This window comes from Talpa occidentalis, unplaced genomic scaffold, assembly GCF_014898055.3.
Source record: "Talpa occidentalis isolate TD23 unplaced genomic scaffold, MPIMG_talOcc4v2.1 talOcc4.17, whole genome shotgun sequence".
Taxonomy (NCBI): domain Eukaryota; kingdom Metazoa; phylum Chordata; class Mammalia; order Eulipotyphla; family Talpidae; genus Talpa; species Talpa occidentalis.
In genome coordinates this window covers 35,161,466-35,181,421 of record NW_023601754.1, presented here as the reverse complement: position 1 = coordinate 35,181,421, position 19,956 = coordinate 35,161,466, and the positions used below count along the sequence as shown (strand labels likewise).

At 35.4% G+C, this 19,956-nt stretch overlaps 1 long non-coding RNA gene across 3 annotated transcripts in view; it reads left to right on the top strand.

Moving 5' to 3' along the window:
• LOC119250407 (uncharacterized) overlaps positions 1–19,956 on the top strand; it is a 760,618-nt gene that overhangs the window by 456,342 nt on the left and 284,320 nt on the right. For all 3 annotated transcript variants that reach the window (XR_008552486.1, XR_008552485.1, XR_005126287.2), the window contains one exon: positions 16,865–16,982. This is a non-coding gene — a long non-coding RNA (uncharacterized LOC119250407). The remainder of the gene's footprint in view (positions 1–16,864; positions 16,983–19,956) is intronic.

Here is a 19,956-nt window from a genome sequence, read left to right as displayed (position 1 = left end):
AATAGAACATTTCTATTCTAAAGGAAATTAAATTCTAAAATTCTAGAATATAAATTAGTTTCTTTTATTTTCCTCAACTAAGACTTATTTAAGTCTTGTCTACTAAAATTCAAAATGAGTAATTGGAAATTTCATTTTGACAGGTTAAAAAGACAGGGAAATTGATATCATTCCTTTTTTTTTCAAATTTCTTTTTATTAATTTCCTTAATTTTAAAATAAGTGCTATCAGAGTCACTTTTGGATACCTCAATACTCTAATATTATGCTGATTATTTGAAACAAATCTTGTAAATTAAGCTAGGTGATAAAATACTTAGTTTTATGCATGTTCTTTGTGTATTGTGTTAATGAACAGAAGAAGGGCAGTATCATATGTAGAAAATGCATAGACTGTAATTGCTGATAAGCTGAAATGTACAAACTTTAGTGGCACAACATTTCACTTGAGGCATGTTGTAGGAATAATGGTGGGTGTTGATAGCAGAAAATACTTTCAGTGTTTTCTTTAAGATCCCCAAAATTGTCCCAGGTTGTATATGGCATGAAAGAAGTCAGCCCCACATCTATATTCACAGGGCTATGTAATGGCCTTTCAAAAATGTTTCCCCTGGAGTAGAGATCAGAATCATAACTAGGGTCTAGGATTGCAGGTGAAAGGGTAATTATCCACCAAAAGAAGGTACCACATGTCATTCTGTGCAGGGGAAAGACACCTGAGCACTCTGTTCCCTGTCATCTTGCCTACTTGGAAAGTGGCATATATTTGTGGAACATTAGACATTGAGCTAGAAATTCATTTATTTCTTAACTTTACCTATTCATAGATTTAATGATTTGGGGGATGCCAATAAATTTCTTTGAGTCTTAATTTCTTCACCTGTAAAGTTAGGAGGAAAATCTCTGCCACACATCATCGTTTTAAGAATCAAATTATGTAATTACGGAAAAGCGCTTTGTAAGCAGTAAAACACTGCACCAATTAAGTTATCATTAGTACTTTGATTAGCTAATCTCTGTTGCTAATTATGATGCATCAAGTGAACTTTGCTATAAAGGTTTAAATACTTAACTACCTACGTGACTCAATAATTCTGCATAATGGATCAAAATCAAAGGATCTTCTCTGGATTAGGGAGGCAATAGGTGCTTTCATGGAAATCAGAATATGAGTTACAGACTAGAGTCTAATTCCTTCACCTACTAGCTTTGTGTCCTTGAGCAGATTCCAAATCTCACTGTATTTTACTTATTTTTCTGTAAAATAAGAATACTCACTTCTACTTCTAAAGGATGTAATGATTAAATAAAATGATAAACAATAACCATGTAACAAGAATTTAATTAATTATTATTCCTATGCTTGCCATCACACCCATTTTATCTTGAACCTGGTTTGAATGTGGAGAAACCATTATTTTTTATTTATTTATTTTTTTTGGAGAATCTCATGTTGGATGAAGGATTAAGTTTAGGCAGGCACAGCATATGGAGAAAAGAATAGTCTGTGGTTTATCCTTTTTCTGAATCTGGGCATATTATATGACAATGACAGCATCCAAAAGTTACATGGTATAATATCTATATTTATTTCTTAAAGAATTTGTGAGAACTTCAGCATCTCTAGTTAGGTATTACTCTCTCTTTTTTTAAGATTTATTTATTTATACAAGCACTGGCTATAGTCAAAAGCGCGGGAGGGTGAGAGAATTCACCAGAGCCAGAGTGGGGAACAGGACAGACTGACAAAACACACTGCTGAGGGGAGCAGCGGGCATAGCAGGAAAGGTCTGCACGCCATGCCGGACCCTTGTTGGTGGCGGGGGATCGAACCAGTGCTGCAGAGGCTGCGGGCAGCTTCGTAGCCCAGCGCTCAACTGCTGCGCCACCAGGGGAGGCCCTAGATACTCTTTATTTGGGTATTTGGTCTTTTATAGTCAACTATGACTGTCCTCTTTGTCCCAGTTATATGTGCCTTCACAGCATGGGGCTGGTCTGCAGTAGGTCATGATAAACACTGCTAATGAATAAAGATATTCTCCTTTCTACATTAACTAGCTGTATCTGTTTTTGTTATTGTTATTAATGATGATGATAGTGATCATATAACATTAACAATAGTCCTCCGTTTAGTTAGTGCGATGTTCCATGCACAACGCTAGATTGTGTGACATAATTTCTTTTTTAAGTCTTTAAACCAATTCTGCACTAAATGAGTTAATTTTTGTGGAGTAGGAAATAGGGCAAGTCACTTCAAAACCTTTAGCTTGGAGGGAAAGAGGGAGGGGGGAGGAAAGAGGGAGAAGGAAGGAGGGGGAAACAGAAGAGGGGAAGCAAGAGGAGAGACACTGTGTTGAGTTATCAACGTATTAAAATACCTGGTTTGCTTCATTCTACTTTCGGTATTGTTACAGTCCTGTGTTAGACTATGACTTGTTCCTGCCTGCCTTCCCAATTTATTTCCTTAGTGGTTTCATTATGTAAATAAACACCTATATTCTGCACTATATTTTTATCCATGCCATTCTAGTTATCCCATAATATGTGGGTTTATATTTACTTTATGAATCTCATGTCATATCAGTGAGGTTGTACTCAAACACATTATTTTCTTCCTGGATAAGACATACCAAATCTTTTCACACACGCCTTTTTTTGACAGATTCTTTTTTTAAAGATATATTTATTTATGCATACAAGAGCTGGGGCACAGGCCAGAGATGAGGAGAGTGAGAGGATCACCAGAGACATAGTGGGAAACAGAACAGGCAGATCCACTGAAATACACTGCTGAGAGGAGCAGCAGGCAGGTCAGGGGAGGTCTGCTGCACAATGTGGGTTGCTCCCTGGCAGGCCGGGATCAAACACGTGCTGCAGAGGCTGCGGATTTCTTCATAGTACGGTGCTTAACCCATTGCACCACCACGGAGGCCCCATTCACACAAGCCTTTTTGCCAAGAATCTGAGCCACATCCAGAAATCTGAATTACATTGATTGAATTTTGCATGGCTATTCTTTTGCTTTCCCAAGATTTTTTTTTTGCAAGTTCTCATCAATTGGCAGAAAGAAGGGATGCCCTCAGTAATTTCTTTCCCATGGTGTAAATAATGGCATCATGGTCTCTGTTGGTTTTATTATCCACTATAGAAATCTGTAGATTAATAAATGTCTGTGAACTTTTCATATGTCCTGGGTAACTGTTTGAGAAAACAACCATCTCTTCTCTGCCTTGTTCTTCCTTCCATTTTCTCACTTTTTGGTTTTCTTTCTGTTCACTTTGATATGGATACCTAATCCTAGAATGGTAACTGAAGCATAGCTACTAATTTTTATATATCAGAGTGTTGAAAAATGAGTTTTGATTTTGTTTGTATTACTTGATTGTGGCATTATTGGGTTGTGTCACAGGTGTATGACCTTGCATAATTTTATGGTTCTTGAAAATATTTATACTTCACTCATCATGGTGTACTCAGAGCAGAGTTAATGGTGTGCTACATCACATGTATTACAAAAGACATTGTAATAATATAGTTCTTTATTTTACCCATTCTTTATGCTGTGATAGTCATATACAGTATTGCAGATCAAAGAGCTTATATACTCCATGATATTGTAGGGATTGTATTTCTTATAGCAATAAGTAGGCATATATTTCATATTGTAATTAGGAGAAGAAAAGGCAAGTTATAGGCTACCTTTTCGCTCATATTTACCATTTTTGATGTTCCTCCTATTTTTTGCCTTTAGATCCGTGTTTCTATGTGGCATTATCTCCCTTGAACCTAACAATCATCCTTGTTTCTTGTTGTGAAAGGCAGTTGTTGATAGATTCTCTGTTTATTGTGAAATTACTTTAATGCACTTTTATTTTTGAAGGGTATATTTCCAAGGTCTAGATTAGGCTTGGCACGTATTTGCCTGTTTGTATGCTGGGAAGATGTTCCATTATCTTAGAGACATTATTTTATTCCTATAGTTCTATATATTTCTATTGCTGTGTGCATATAAGTAGGGATTTTACTTGCATAGTTTTCAAGATGTTCCCTTTATGTTTGGTTTTTAATCTCTGAGTCTGATGTACCCAAGGATAATTTCCTCTGTATTTCTTTTGCTTGATGCTTAATAACTAGGCATTTTCGTAAGTTAGTATCTTTTTAAAATTTTGTGAATTTGTTAACTATTGTTATTTCAAATATTTTTTTCAGTTCTGTTCTTTCCTTTTGGGACTCAAAGTACATGTATTTTAGGTTGCTTCAAATATTCTTTTATTCAACAAGGTTCTTTTCTCTTTTATTGTCTATTTTTTTTCTGTTCTTTAGAAAGGATGTACTATTTACATTGTTTTCTCTTAATAGTCCTCGACTCTTTTTTTCTACTATATCAAATCTGACCTTAAGCCCATGTAGAGAATTATTTTCTTTTAGGTCAGACATTATATTTTATATATCTAGAATTTCCATTTATTAAAAAAGCTTTTTATTGTAACTATTTTTTTTCTTGTTATTCCTGTCTATTTATTTTGACCAAATTTATCTTTGAGTTATTGCACATATTTGTAACAGTGACTTTGAAGTCCTTATCTGAATATGCCAAGATATGACTCTTTCAGTTTCTGATTTTCATTCCTAATTTTTCTGTTATGTGCATGTATACTATTTTTAAATATTATTTATAGGCATTTAAGGTAACATATTCTAGAGAGGCGTGAATGTTGGAGAATACGACAATAGAATAAAGTAGAGAAGAATTAAAAAAAGAAAAAAATGTGCCTCCCCTGGTGGCGCAGTGGTTGAGCACTGGGGTGCAAATCTGCCCGGAGCCTCTGCAACGCTGGTTTGATCCCCGGCTGCTGGCGAGGGTCCCACATGGTGTGCAGACCTCTTCTGTCTCACCTGCTGCTCCCCTCAGCAGTGTATTTTGTGAGTCTGACTGTTCTATTCCCTGCTCTGGCTCTGGTGAATTCTCTCACTATCCCGTGCTTGTGACTGTACCCAGTGCTTGTATGTATGCATAAATAAACAAAAAAACAAACAAATAAATAAACAAATAAATAAACAAATAAATAAATAAATCTTTGGGAAAAAAAGAAAAAAATGTAAGAATGATCTGGTACAACATAGAGATAATATCCGTTTATGGGGGTCCAGAAGGAAAAGAGTAAGAGAAAGTCATCGAAAACTTATATAGAGAAATAATCACTAAAAACCTTCTAAATCTGGGAAATAAACCAGAAGTTGTAATCCAAGAGGACCAAAGAGTTCCAAACAAAATAATACCAGGTAGAAATACAGGAAGACATAACAAAATTGTTGAGAACCAGTGACAAGGACTGAATAATAAAAAATATCAATAGAAAAAAACGATAACCTGTAAGGAAATACCAGTCAAATTGTCAGCAGACTTTTCAGCAGAAACATTTCAAGTGTGAAGGACCTGGAAAAAGATACTTAAATTACTTAAAGCAAAATACTTCCAGCCCAGACTTAATAGCTAGATTAACAATCAAGATAGAAGGAAGAGTGAGGAGCTTCACTGATGAATGGGAAGGATCAATAAAATCAAAATGACTCCCCTACCTAAATTGACATATACATTTAATGTAATACCCATCAAATGCCAGAAATATCTTTCAAAGAAATTAAACAAAAAAATGGTGAAATTTATATGGAAATAAAAAAGGCAAATACAGCCCTAATAAAAAGAAGAGAAATGGGGGTACATGTTACCTAACTTCAAACTTTAGTATAAAGCAACAGTATTGAAAACATTATGGTATTGGCACAGAAATAGAACTTGGACCAGTGGAACTGAATTGAAAGCCCAGAAATAAACCCATATACATGACCAACTTATAATCTATGATAAAACATCCTTGACCACAAAATGGGGAAGAGACAATCTTTTTAACAAAAGGTGCCAGGAAAATTAGAAGGCATCATAAAAGAATGAAGTTGGATAGCTTGCTAACACCATATACAAAAATTAACTCCACATGGATTATAGATTTAGATACCAGACCAGCAACAATAAACTATATAGAAAACAACACTGGCAATCCATTTCATCATGTCAACCATAAAGATATTTTTGTTGATTCAACCCATATGGCAAGGAAATTTTCAAAAAGAACTAATTGGGATTACCATTACCACAAGTTAAAAAGTTCCTACACAGTCAAAAAAAAAAAAAAAAAAACACAAGATGATTAAATAGACACCCTACTGAATGAAGAAAACTTTCACACAATACATAACTAATAAGGGACTAATATCTAAGATAAAAATGTCATGATATTCAACAACAATAAAAGAATTAAATCCAGTGATGAACACAAAAACACTAATTCGTAGGAAAGCCTGCACTCCTATGTTTTTGCAGTTCTATTTATGGTAGCTAAGATATGAAAACAATGTAAAATACCCCAAAACAAATGAATAGATGAAGAAGATGCCTATTTACACAATGGAATACTACTCAGCAGTAAAAAAGATAAACTTATGACATTTGTAGCAACATGGATAGAGATGGAAGGGATTATGCTAAGTGAAATAAGCCTGAAGGAAAAATAAAAAAAATATATTAGATGGTTTCACTTATAGGGGTAATGTAGGGACACTGAACAAATGATTAGGAAAAAGACCAAACTTGCAGGCAAACCATAAATCTGATGCATACAGCAGGGAAAGTGGAGAAGGGAGAGAACAAGGCAAGGGAGAGAAGAACACAAGGGACTGTGGTGGGAGACCAGACCATGGGGACCACACATGTGGGGAGATAGCAGATATTGTACAAAAATGAACAAAGATAAAAGGAAATTTACAAAATAATACTTATAAAAAGAATTATGAAGCAGCAAATACGAACAATTCACTAAAGAAGATATCCAGAAGGCAAAAAAGTGTATGAAAAAATGTTCATCAATTCTAATAAAACAGATACAAATTAAAACTACAGTGACATACCACCTCATACCCATGAACGACACATATGAAAAAGACCCACAAAAATTGCCGAAGAGGATGTAGAGAAAAAGGGAAGCCTATTATACTTTTGTTGGTAATGTGAGCCAGTGAAACCATTATGGAAAGAAATTTGGATTTACCTGGAAAAAAATCAAAATCCCACTCTTGGGCATAAACCCACTGAGTATGAAGCCATCAACAGAAAGCCCCATATGTACCACATTATGCACAGCAGCATTATTTGCAATTGCTCAACCATGGAATCAACTTAAATGTCCATCAATGGATGCTTGGTTCTAGAAGATGTGGTTTATACACCCCATCAAGATTTACATAGCCATAGAAAAGGATGAAATGCAGCTATTTTCAACACATCAGAGAGGCTTTGAGAGAATTATGGGCAGCAGAGAAAGAAAGAATAATAAAAACAAATACTGGACATTTCCATAGCAAACAACTGGATAAAACACTTTAAAAAAAACTAGTGTATTAATAAACATCCTAAAGTCTTTTAAGAAAGAGAGGGGGATAGGGCCTCCCCTGGTGGCGCAGCAGTTGAGCTCGCAGCCTCTGCAGCACCAGTTTGATCCCCGGCCACCAGCGAGGGTCCCACCAAAAAAAAAAAAAAAAAAAAAAAAAGAAAGAGAGGGGGATAGAAAGGGAGAAGGGGAGTGGGGTAGAGGAAAATAATCTCCTGAAACAATCTCATCATCTGGAGAAAACATCATTGTCCTTTAGGGAAAAAAAAAGACAAAACTTATTTTAAAGTTTTATATAAGGTTTTATATAAACAGTTTAATTATTTTATATAAATATAATATAGTGTTTATAAACAATAAATACCCTCTGTCCTGTGAACATTAGTTTTTATTTTAGTTAGTATTTATTTACATGGAATTATTTTTTGAAAGTCATACAGTGAGAGAGCAAGGGTATTATTTATTAAAGTCATTAGGTTGTGTGGAAGTTCTACTTTCAAAGGATGATGCATAAGCAATCAATCCTGTTTTTATACTCTTTCAATGTGAATCTTCTGTCGAATCCATAAAGTCTCAAATTCTTTACGGATGAAAGGGGATGCAAAGATAATAAACTGATATGTCTAACTGAATATTGTCCTTAGAACAAACAAAACAAAACCATTCTATTATTTCTCATCCAAGTTGCGTTTTGGGTCCAATCTACTGAGAGGTTAAATCTGTGTATATAATTATCATTATCACAACAATACAATGTTTATATTAAATTATTATTTCTGAGAGCCATCTGTCAAAGCTTTGCTACTGACATAGCTGAACTGTGGAATGGTGTGGTCTGACAACGCCTGTGCCATAGGCTGTTTCATCTCCAGTTCATTCCTGGGGCACCACAGGCCATTTTTCTAGCAAGCAATAATCTACGTGACTAGATCTTTGATCAAAAGATTCTGTCAAACAGGATGACTGTTGTAGGTGGCAGAGAAGAGCTAAAATGAACACAGACAGCCATTCTCCTTGGCCCATTTAATCTTTCTTAAACTCAGATGAATCTTCATTGTAATCTATTTCTAAATCTTGTCACCTATCATGATATTAGGCAGTGGGAATGTGTGGATGCAGGAAACAGCAAGTTCACTTGGGGAAATATAGAGTCAGGACTAGTGGAGGAAGGAAAGGGCACCTGTGATGAAATAGAGGGAGATAAGTTTTAAAAGGTTGTCAAAAACCATGTAACTGGGTTCTTAGGTGATAAATATTTGGAGGACATGGTTCTTTACGAGTATTGGCAGGCTCTCCCATCCAAGTACTAACCAGGCCCGACCCTGCTTAAAATAGATGACTGGATCAAGAAGATGTAGCACATATACACAAAGGAATATTATTCAGCAATCAAAAAAGATAAACTCATGCCATTTGCAGCAACATGGATGGAATTAAAAGGAGTTATGCTCAGTGAAGTAAGCCAAAAGAAAAAAGAAAAAATATTGGATAGTTTCACTTATAGCAGGAATACAGGGGAACCCAATAAGACATTGGCGTAAAAGAATAATAACAGTACAAAACACAACAAAGCAGAAATGGACAATTATAAATCAGAGACATCCTGCAGGGGAGGAGGAGGAAGAGGGATCAGAGGGAGGGAGGGAGGAGCACAGGGGACTGAGGTGATGGTGCACAGGTGCATTGGTGAAGGAAACTCTATGGGGACTACACCTGAGGGGGTGGAGGGAAGCAAATATTGTTTAAAAATGAACAATGATGTAAAAAATAAAAAATTAATATTGAAAAATTAAATTAAATTAAAAAAGAGTATTGGCAGGAAGTGATGTGATTGGCTGTGCATTTCAACAAGATTAGTCTAACAGTTTTCTCAGCTCAGGGCACTATTGCTCAGAGGTAGTGTTTGCAAGTGTGTGTATAGTGGGTCATTTTAGAAATAATGTTTTTTTTAATTTTGAAATAATTTTAGATTTGCAAAAAATCTTGTATAGTAAGTAGAGATCCAAATACTTCTCACCCAATTACCCCTATTGCTATTATCTTACATTACCTTATATTGTGTCCAGATATATTAATGTCTTATAGTACATTTGTAAAAGCAAATGCATTATTCTTTTCTGAATTCCAGGCATGTGAATGTCAATAGTTTTCTCCATTGGTGTCCTCTTTATGTTCAAGGAGCTGATCTCAATTAGTATATCACTTGCTTTAAAGAATCAGGTCTCTTTAGTGCCTTCTGATCTGTGACACTGCTCAGTTTTTCTGTCTGATGTGAACTTGATTATTCAGTCTAGGAAGAATCCACAGGGAGTCATAGGGGAAGTTTCTTCTTCCACCAGAGCAAGGGTGTCAGCCAGGAGGTTATCTCACTTCATGTCCAGATCAGGCACATTATACAATTAAATGAATGTGCTGTTTCTTTTTTGTTTTTAACTGGCCTTTGTGTGATTTGGGACTATTACCTTAAATAATTCTGTCACTCAAAATATGGCAGATAGTTATTTAAAAATTTGCAGGTAAAATAGCAAGTTCTAATTTGTTTTTTTCTCCCAAAGCTAATAAAAATTTGTTATGCATTGCTTATATTTAACAACATTCTTCATCTTTTTATCTTTCTCTTATAACTTACCACTAGTTTCACAGACATTTTTCTAGATAATTGAAGTTCCTTGAACACTGGATTCTGGAAAAAAATGGAAAGATCATTATACATATTATTACTCTGTTACTGAGTTAACCCAGACAGGAAGTCTTGAAATATGATGTTAAGATTTCGTGTATATATTGCAAAGAAAAATCTGAGAGTAAGCAACACAATTTTAAAACTTTTCAATGGGAGGAGTAGAGGAGAGTAAAATCCAGTTATTTATCTTCTCTTGAACTAATCTTGAAGTTGTATGTACTTAGAAAGTTTAGAAAATAAAGAGAAAAATACAGAAGAAAATGCATATGGCATACAATTTTTTTGTAATTTTAGTACTTTGCTAGCCAGTATTTTTTAGGAATATAAACATATATGTTTTTGATATTAACATTTTAATAACTTGCTAAAATATTCTGGCACTTGAGTTATATATTTTTCCTCAAATTTCCTCACTTTTTCTACTCAGTATACAATTTCTTTCAATTCAAGTAGTTTCAGCGTAATATCACTTGCCTTTTCGTGAGCATTTCTGTCATCTTCCTTTTCCAACTTCATGACCTTTCACTCTGTGAATTATCTAAGGATGCCCTTTAAACAGCATTCTTCTGTGGACAAAGCACAGAGAGAAGTTTAAAAAAATTGAGTGAGTCTTATTTAGTATGGTGAAAAACTGTGAATGGTTATGGAAATGAGTAGTTATATTTAATGCATCTCACAGTCAGTTGTGTGTATACATTATAATGACACCAAAATAGAGGTCTTAAATGAGTTCAAGGGCCTCAGTCAAGATTTATGACTTCCCAGGGTACTGAAGTAAGTAGGAAATTAGATTGCCAAACCACTGATCTCTGAAGAATAATAGGGAGTGGAAGAGAAACAGGGAGATGGAACACAGGGAAGTAATATCCTGATTTTCAAGAAGACAAGGAAGTTATATTCCTTAAATAATGAGCAATGAGCATGACATTAATACCCAATGACATTGACATTTTTCTTAGGTTTGACTGCTTAATTTCTATCCCCACTCACTAAAGCTATTACAGATTTCCTTTGAGATCTAAATTATTTTTGAATCTTAGGTCATGAGTTGGTAGATATGGTGATGGTTAGGACAGAGGTTAACCCTACCGCTGCTCCCCTAGTTGAGTTCCCAGGGCTTAAAACAATCAGCATTTGTTACTTCTGTGGTGCTAATGATTTGACAGTGTGTGGGCATATCAGACATATGGAACAATGATAGATAGAGGCAGAAATCATTCTATTCATTTTGAGAAAGAAGCTCTTGTCTGCACAAGAGCTTATGGCCTTAATAGAATACAAGGTCTGTAGGTGCTGAGGGTTTCATGGTATTTGCAGAAGAGCACATGGTAGAGAACAAAGCCAACAAAGAGAATGGGATAGACATTGGAGAATCCTGTCCTGGTCCCATCACTGGAGGCTCAATATGACCAAGATTGAGGACAGTTTATTTCTTCATATGTTAATTACATAATTTTGAGATGCCTTATTTGCTTCTTTTACTTGCTGCTGAGTACATTCTCTGCTTATCTAAGAGTATAAGTTTTCCTTAGGGCCTTTAAAAGAAATTAAAGTTTACTTGAGAATATTCTTCTTGAATAATATTACCAATCTCCATAATTTCAGTGATAACCTTTGTGCTGGTGACTCCCAAATATGGTTTTACAGTTCCCTAAGTGACATACAGCTATTTTCCAGAACCTCCTGGATTCATTTACTTGGGAATACTGGGGGAAATTTGATCTTTTCCAAATATCAAAACTGTCTCCTATAATGTCAGTTTCAGCTAGTAGAATCATATTCACCCATTTTCTCCTAGTACCGCTGGTAACAACCTTGACACATTGCCTTTATCCATTCCCCAGTCCTGTCTGTCATCACATTAAACCAATTATTCTCCAAGTTCACATTCATTTAACCTTCCCACGACACTGGTAGATTCCAACTTTTTCTTCTTCTACTAAGATCTTTATTCATTCATTGTGGGTTGGGGTTCAGGGACATGTATTTTATTAGCTCCTCGGGTTATTCTGATGTAGGTGACCTGTAGATGATATTGAGAGACAAATTATATTGACATCATAAAATCATGGGGGATGAGGGTCATGACCTACCAAATTTTTATCTCCAGTATATAGGAATATGCTTAATATATCTTAAGTGATTAAAATATTGGGGAACTAAATACAGCAAATTTAGAAATACCATCCATTGGCCTTTTCCATCATTAAATCTGCTTCTACTTTAGTCTAATAAGAATTACCTATGGTATTAAATTTAATAGATTTTCTGAGTTAGGTCTAGACATCTATGTTATTAAATATCAGCCCAAGCTATTTTTATGAGACCAAGAAAAAGTTTACTGAGTGAGGAATTACTCCCTCTTTATATGCCCCTTTTACTCTCAAAAATTTATCAGTCTATTAACAATTTTCTCTTTACCACAATTTCCATACTTCCACAGGAGCTGCCTTTGCAAAGCATGAATCAATATATGACATTGCTTTTCACAAACTTTTGTGTAGGCTGTTCATTTCCTAGAAGATAGCATCCCTAAATGTCAATCTCTTTTATGACAAATATGTCTTTGTGTGTGATGCTTCCTTGGAATGCCTCGTTCTGTCTATTTGAGAAAAAAAAATAGATAAATAGATAGCATCTCCCCATCAAGGTCCACCTAAAGGCACCTCATCAATAAACCTGTCACTCCTTTTATGCAAAACCATGGGCTTCAACCTATGCAACTCTAAGCAGAACTTTCTTTATATTTCAAAGGACTGTCTAGGTGTATTCTATTGTTTCCATTTGCATGACCTTTGTTTGCAAAACTGACAGCTAAACTTTGTAGATTTACTACACATCTTCATAGTGTTCATATGTCAATCAAGCTCACATATCAAGTTTATTGGAGATGTTTACTAGTTTCTGATCATTTGCCAAATGTGAGTCTAATATCTCATGGTTCACGGCTGATAGTGATAAAATTCCATGGAACGCAGATGACAAAGAGTTTCCTTGAAAAATGCACAAAGATTTTTTTTTAATTTTATTTTATGTATATTTTACATCATCCTTTCTTTTTGTACAGTGCATGCTTTCTCCTCTCAGGTGTAGCCCCCGTAAAATTCCCACTACCAATTCACCTGTGCACTATAAACATAGTCCCTTATGTAAGAACATAAAGGTTTTTTTTTAATGATCTAGTCTCCTTCAGTTTCACCTCTTTCTTCTCTTTTTTTCATTCTGTACTTCACCCATAACAAGCTGCTTGGCAAGATGTAAATATCCCTTTCCTCTCTGCTTTTGTGTAAGTTGTTTATTTTGCATAGACACACGCCCCTTTCTCTTTTCCCATCACACTTGCAAATGCTTTTTTAAAAAAGATTTATTTATGAATGCAAGATCTGGGGTACAGGCCAGAGGTGTGTGGGGGTGTGTGTGTGTGAGAGGATTTACCAGAGACAGAGTGGGGAACAGAACAGGCAGACTGACTGAAATACACTGCTGAGGAAAGCAGCGGGCGAGACAGGAGAGGTCTGCTGCACCATGTGGGTAGCTCCCTGGAGGGCTGGGGATCAAACTCATGCTACAGAGGCCAAGGATAGCTTCACAGTGCTGTTCTTAACGCCTTGTGCCAGTTGGGAAACCCCATATGCTTTCTGAGCTCAGTTCAGGGTTCACTTCCTCAGGGATACCCCCTGCAAGTGGTATCTGGACTTGATGGTCTATTATAAGAATGACAACCCACTACACTGGGGTTTTTTTCACTCTTCACATGGACATTTTATTTTTCCTATCATACATACACCCTGAGTTTCATCATCCCTGCATACCCTGTATGTACCACAAACTTCAATAAATTAATTACTGATGAAGTAATTCAATAAATAATTGATGACCAATTATAGTGTAATAGATGCTTTCTATAAATAAATAAATTAATATTACAGATGTTTCTAAAGTAAAAGTAGAATGAGGTTTTATTATTGCCTCCTTCCCTCTGTCCCCTACCCTGCCCCCTGAATTTTGGAACACACAATAATCTAAAGTCATTCACTTAAACAGATTTATTTAATAATGGTACCTGGATCATGGACCTATGAAATTTAAAAACTGTAAAAAAAGATCAGAGTGCTACATCCAACTTAATGTACATTAGACTATCTCAGAATTTATAGTTTAATTTTTTAAAAATAATTTGTAGGAAGACTTGATTACTGTTTGTGTGAAAACATTATTCAGATTTTAATTTGGACAATGAATTAGACCTCAGAAAGAAAAGGTGTAGGGCCCTTAAAAATCATTGTGCATCTATCAATAGAGTGATTATAACTGTAATGGAAAACATTTGTAGTGACGCCTGTTCAAGGTGGCCGTAGACCTGTGCAACAGAGGAGTCTGTCTTCACACTTACACTGGAGAGATGCTTTAAATTAGTCTCTATCAGAGTCTCATTTCTTTCATATTCTCTGACTTCGTTTCTGAGTTAAATTTGTACATGCAAATGAGATAAATTAGTCTACATCACAAGGCCTCTTACCTAGAATGGGAAACGAGATTCTGTAAAACTCTCAGGAGAAAACTTATAAGGTTTTCATTTTCCTTTCCTCTTCCTTTTTCCATCCCTCCTCTGTCTCCTTCTCCTCCAACTTTTCCTCCTCCATTTTATTTTCCCTTTCTCTTTAAGATGACCATTGAAATACCTCTATTAAATTGTAAAATAAAAATTTATGCCTTACTGCTTTCTTTGCATCAGTAGTTTCCTGAATTATATTTTAACCAAGTAATTATTTTTTTTTTTTTTTTAGGGAAAAGGCAATGGACTTTTCTTGGGGGGTGCCATATATATGGTTCCAGATGAGTGTTTTAATATTTCTAGAACTATGTATTACATTACATGACATTTTTAATTAATTAAATTTGAATGAAATTAAAAATCCAGTTTTCACTCACACAGGCAGCATTTCAAGAACTTAATAATCACATGTAGCTCGTATGCTCAATGTTTAGGTCATCTCCTAGGTAAGCTAAATCCAACCTGCCACTCTCCTTCATTCCCATTTGTTTCATCTCCTTGCATTCTAATTTGATGAGACATGCCTCTTCATATATATATGTGACCAAGGTGAGGTCAGGTGACACCAACAATACAAGTTCTTACCACAGTTTGCAAATGTCAGTAGAGTTGCATTAGTCATCAAATTTATACTGTTCTAAGTTCCAGTAGGAAAACGTACTATCACAGTAAATGACTTAGTAAGTATTTTGGGGTAAATGAATGGACAGGATAGTCAATAGTATGGCTTAGAAGACATTAGATGTCAGAAAGGATGTGGAGGTTATAGAACTTAAGCAGGTATAAGACATCATAAATTTTATTTATTTTATTTTATTTTTATTTTTATTTGAGCATCTATCAATAGATAAGAGTGATTGTAACTGTAGTCGAAAACATTTGTAGAGACGCCTCTTCAAGGTGGCTGTAGACCTATGCAACAGAGGAGTCTGCCTTCATACTTACACTGGAGAGATTATTTTTTTTTAAGAGTTACTTATTTTTATACAAGAACTGGGGTACAGGCCAGATGTGCAGGGGGCCGAGAGGATTCCTCAGAGACAGAGTGGGGAACAGAACAGGCAGACTGAAGAAATACACTGCTGAGGGGAGCAGCAGGTGAGACATGAGAGGTCTGCTTCGCTATGTGGGATTCTCGCCGGCTGGCTGGGATAGAACCCACGCTGCAGAGGCTGTGGACAGCTTCATAGTGCGGCGCTCAACCGCCTGTACCACCAGGGATGCCCAAGACATCACAATTTTATATTTAAGAGAAAGTTTATACACCTGTCCATGTGTGTGCTGTAGGGAAAGAACATTTTTTTTTCCTATTACTCCTCTAGGTTCTTTGATTGGAGCTTTGGAAGCTGGATCACAAAAGACAGCAAGAGAAAAGTTGTAGACATTTATTAGCATCTATATCACGCTTACGTGAGAGAGTTTGTTAGAACTTGGGCTCATATACATTCAGCAAAGGAACAATACATCAAGTTTTAGAGAAGCAACAAGACAATGGAAAAGTATTTTGAGTCTTCATGGTGATAAATTTTGAAAAAGCAGATATATGGAAACAAATGGTTGATGAAAGCTTGTTAGTACAGTTTATTATGGGGATTCCTCTGGCACTGTCTCCCATTTGATAAAGGTCTCAAATTGTCCTGAATGGTTAACTTTTGCCCTCTGGGTAGAAAGGAGTACAATTTAACAATTTATACCCTGCTTTTAGGAAAATGGGGGGGGACATGAAACTTTTCTAATATCTGTTTCTTCTCATTTGCCTCCAGCTCAAAATAATGCTTATGCCCAAGTGGCGTATGTTGGACTGATGTATTCTTTTACCTTATAATCTGAGTTCCACTCTCCATACCCACTGTGATATGTCCATTTTTGTCATCATACTTGACAATTTTCACAGGAAAGTTTTGTAGGAGTAGGGGTCACTATCATTTTCTTCCTCTATGTAGACTACACAATTTCTTTCAATAGCATTAAAAAGAGATATGAAAATCTTGTTAGGAATGCATGCTGAAATGAGAGAAGACACTCCAAAGGACAGACTTGAAGATGCTTATCTAATATACTCTAAAGATAATCATATAAAATTCCCACCTAGGATTCAAACTACACTTATTATATTCCTTAATAACACAATAATTTTTCTTTTGTCCCAACTTTACAATGTTCTTTATTTTTTAACTTTCAGCTATGACATGATTACCTGACTTTATGAAGTTACAAAGTTGCAACTAGCTCCTCAGATTGCTTTATTTCAATCTCTAAGAAAAAGAGGAAGAACTATTGGACACACTATTTCCCAGTTGGTAAGCAGTAAAACTGCCACTTATTTTCATTTGATGAAGTATGATGGATGGGAATATACTTACTTACCAGTAGAAAAAATATTAATGCTGAAAAATTCATTTGTCTAAAGCTTACGGAATATATATTACTTTTTAATTTTTTAAAAGATTTATTTATTTATGCATACAAAAACGGGGGTACAGACCAGAAGTGTGGGGGGTGAGAAGATTCACCAGAGGCAAAGTGGGGAGCAGAACAGGCAGACTGAAATACACTGCTGAGGGTTGCTGTGGGTGAGTCAGGAGAGGTCTGCTGTGCCATGTGAGTTGCTCCCTGGCTGGCCTGGAATCGAACTCATGCTGTAGTATCTGCAGATAGCTTCATTGCTTGCGTCTTAACCCCTTGCATCACCAGGGAGGCCCTATATTACTTTAAAAAAAATGCAAGAATTAGTACCAACTATTGTTTTCTCCATAAGAGGATATAAACATTCTTTATAAATAAATATAAAGAGGGCCTCCCTAGTGGCGCAGGTGGTTGAACGCTGCACTGTGAAGCTGTCCGAAGCCTCTGCAGCGTGGGTTCGATCTCGGCCAGCCATCGAGAATCCCACATGGCACAGTAGACCTCTTCTCTCTCACCCGCTGCTCCCCTCAGCAATGTATTTCATCAGTCTGCCTGTTCTGTTCCCCTCTCTGTCTCCAGTGAATCCTCTCATCCTCCTGTGCCTGTACCCTGGTTCTTGTATAAAAATAAATAAATCTTAAAAAGATTTATTTACTAAATCTTTAATAGATTTATTTAAATAATTAAATAAATAGAATATTACTAGTCTTCAGCAAATTACTTTAAAGTCTAGTTCTTAGGTCTACCAGAATCATGGTTTCAGAGTTATAAAAATGCTTTTTTGCCACTATTTCCTTGTAAATGTGTTTGTCATGTAACTTCAATGTTCCTCAGTTTCCCTAACATGAAGCAGTATGACAAATACATTGAATTATTTAGGGTCTGAGTTCTAAGTAACAGGCAAGTTGTTATACTGATGGTATTTTACTGATGCTATCAAATGCACATTTTTCCTGGAATTCAAAATACAATATGATTAAGATAGCTAAGAGGATAAATGTCGGGTAAAAATGTTGTTCTAGCAAGATATTAAATAAGAAAAGGTTAACATTTTTCTTACTGGTGGCTATAAAACTATCAGAAAGATTTCTCCTTCTTTCTTACCGTGTGTGTGTGTGTGTGTGTGTGTGTGTGTGTGTGTGTGTGTGTCCTAGGATAAAACACTTGAAAACGAATGGGTTATAAATTAGACATATATTGTACCCGTCTCAGTTTTAAATGCTTATAAAGAATCTGATCCTGTAAGAAACAATCTACATAATGAGGCCAAAATTCTTTGTTCTATAAAATAGATGAATTGCAATTTTGATGACCCTGCAAAAACACTAGTTAATTGTAACCACATTTTTATTTTCTGAAGCAAGATTGTGACCCTATGTCTTTGAACCAGAGTTCATTCTTCTCAATTTAGGGTTTGTAATAAGCTATTATTTTCTTTTCATTTGAAGTTAATGTGTGAAAATTACCAAAAAATGAACATAAAGTTACCTTTACTTCTAAATAAGTCATCATCTATGGTATTCATTTTCTTAGAAAATAACAGAGGTTGTTTAAGTGGTGAATGTGATAAAATAAGTAAATCGTGAATTCAAGATTAGGTAAGAACAGAATGTTTTAGATAAAATTCAGCTTTCTATTTGCCAATTTTCCTTATGGTTCTGACAAGTTATAAAAATACTACTTCAATATTTTAGTAGTGATGGGGACCAAGGAGCAGTAAATTACATTACGAAAATATGCCATTTGGGAATGTGGATTGTTTTGTGTTAAAAATAATTAAGACCCAGTAGATTCAGGAAAGACTTCGTTTGTTAGTTGGTTAGTTTTACAATTCCTGAAAGAATTGTGAGATAAGGAACTGTATCAGGAAGAGAGGGATTACCAGGTAAAACTCTGTGTATCAGAAAACTTATCTGTATAGCAGGGAAAACAATTTCAGTTCCTGTGATGTGTCTTCCTCCCCCTATGATCCCCAAGATCCCTACCCCCTCCTCCTTACCTCAGAAGGTATGGAAGTCTTAATTGCCTCACTCCTGTGAATTTTGTATTTTTGGGGTCCCCCGTAAGCAAGAATTTATTTTTTTTCTCCAGTTAATCTGTCTTATGCCAAGTTAATTGTCCAACCAAAGAATGTGGAATAAAAAAGGAAAAAGTTTTTCACCCCAATACAGGCTGAAAGCTGTGCCAAACACTCTGGGTCTAATCAGAAGTAGATTATATTCTGTGATCTGCATTTTTGTTGGACATATAAAGAAAAAAAAATAAAAAAAAAACATTGTAGCAAGAATGAAAACAATATTATTCAAGAGACACAGAGTAACTCAGATGAGAGTGTGAATAATTCTGTCTGAGGTGTCAGTAAAGTTTTCCCACAGGAGGTAATTAGGATTATCAATATTAAAGGAAAGACTAATACGATTACTTGGTAGAGAGATAAATTATAACACTGAACACTTGTATTTACTTCATTCCATTAATACATATAATAAAGATGGTCATAAATGCACAGTACCTTAGCGTAGTGAACAATCAAATGCCAGATAGCAATTCATTCAAAATAGTCTGCAGGCTTTTGTGCTCAATAAAAATAAAGGTAAAGCGTGCAAAGGAAAATGAAAGGGCCCTTTTTTGTTAACAATATGTCACTTATTGTGTGTGGCGGTTGAATTGTCACTGAAAAGCCTCTTGGTTTCTGTAAGTGGCAAATCTTCATTGTAATGTAATAGAGAAGTAATAACAAAGCAGAATTGTTTGACTATAACCAGGAACTACAGCTATAATGTACCTATAAAGTCTATTTAATTAATTCAGTTGACAACTGCCTTATCATCAGTGAGAATTAAGCCAAGTTTGACCAAGAACTTGAAA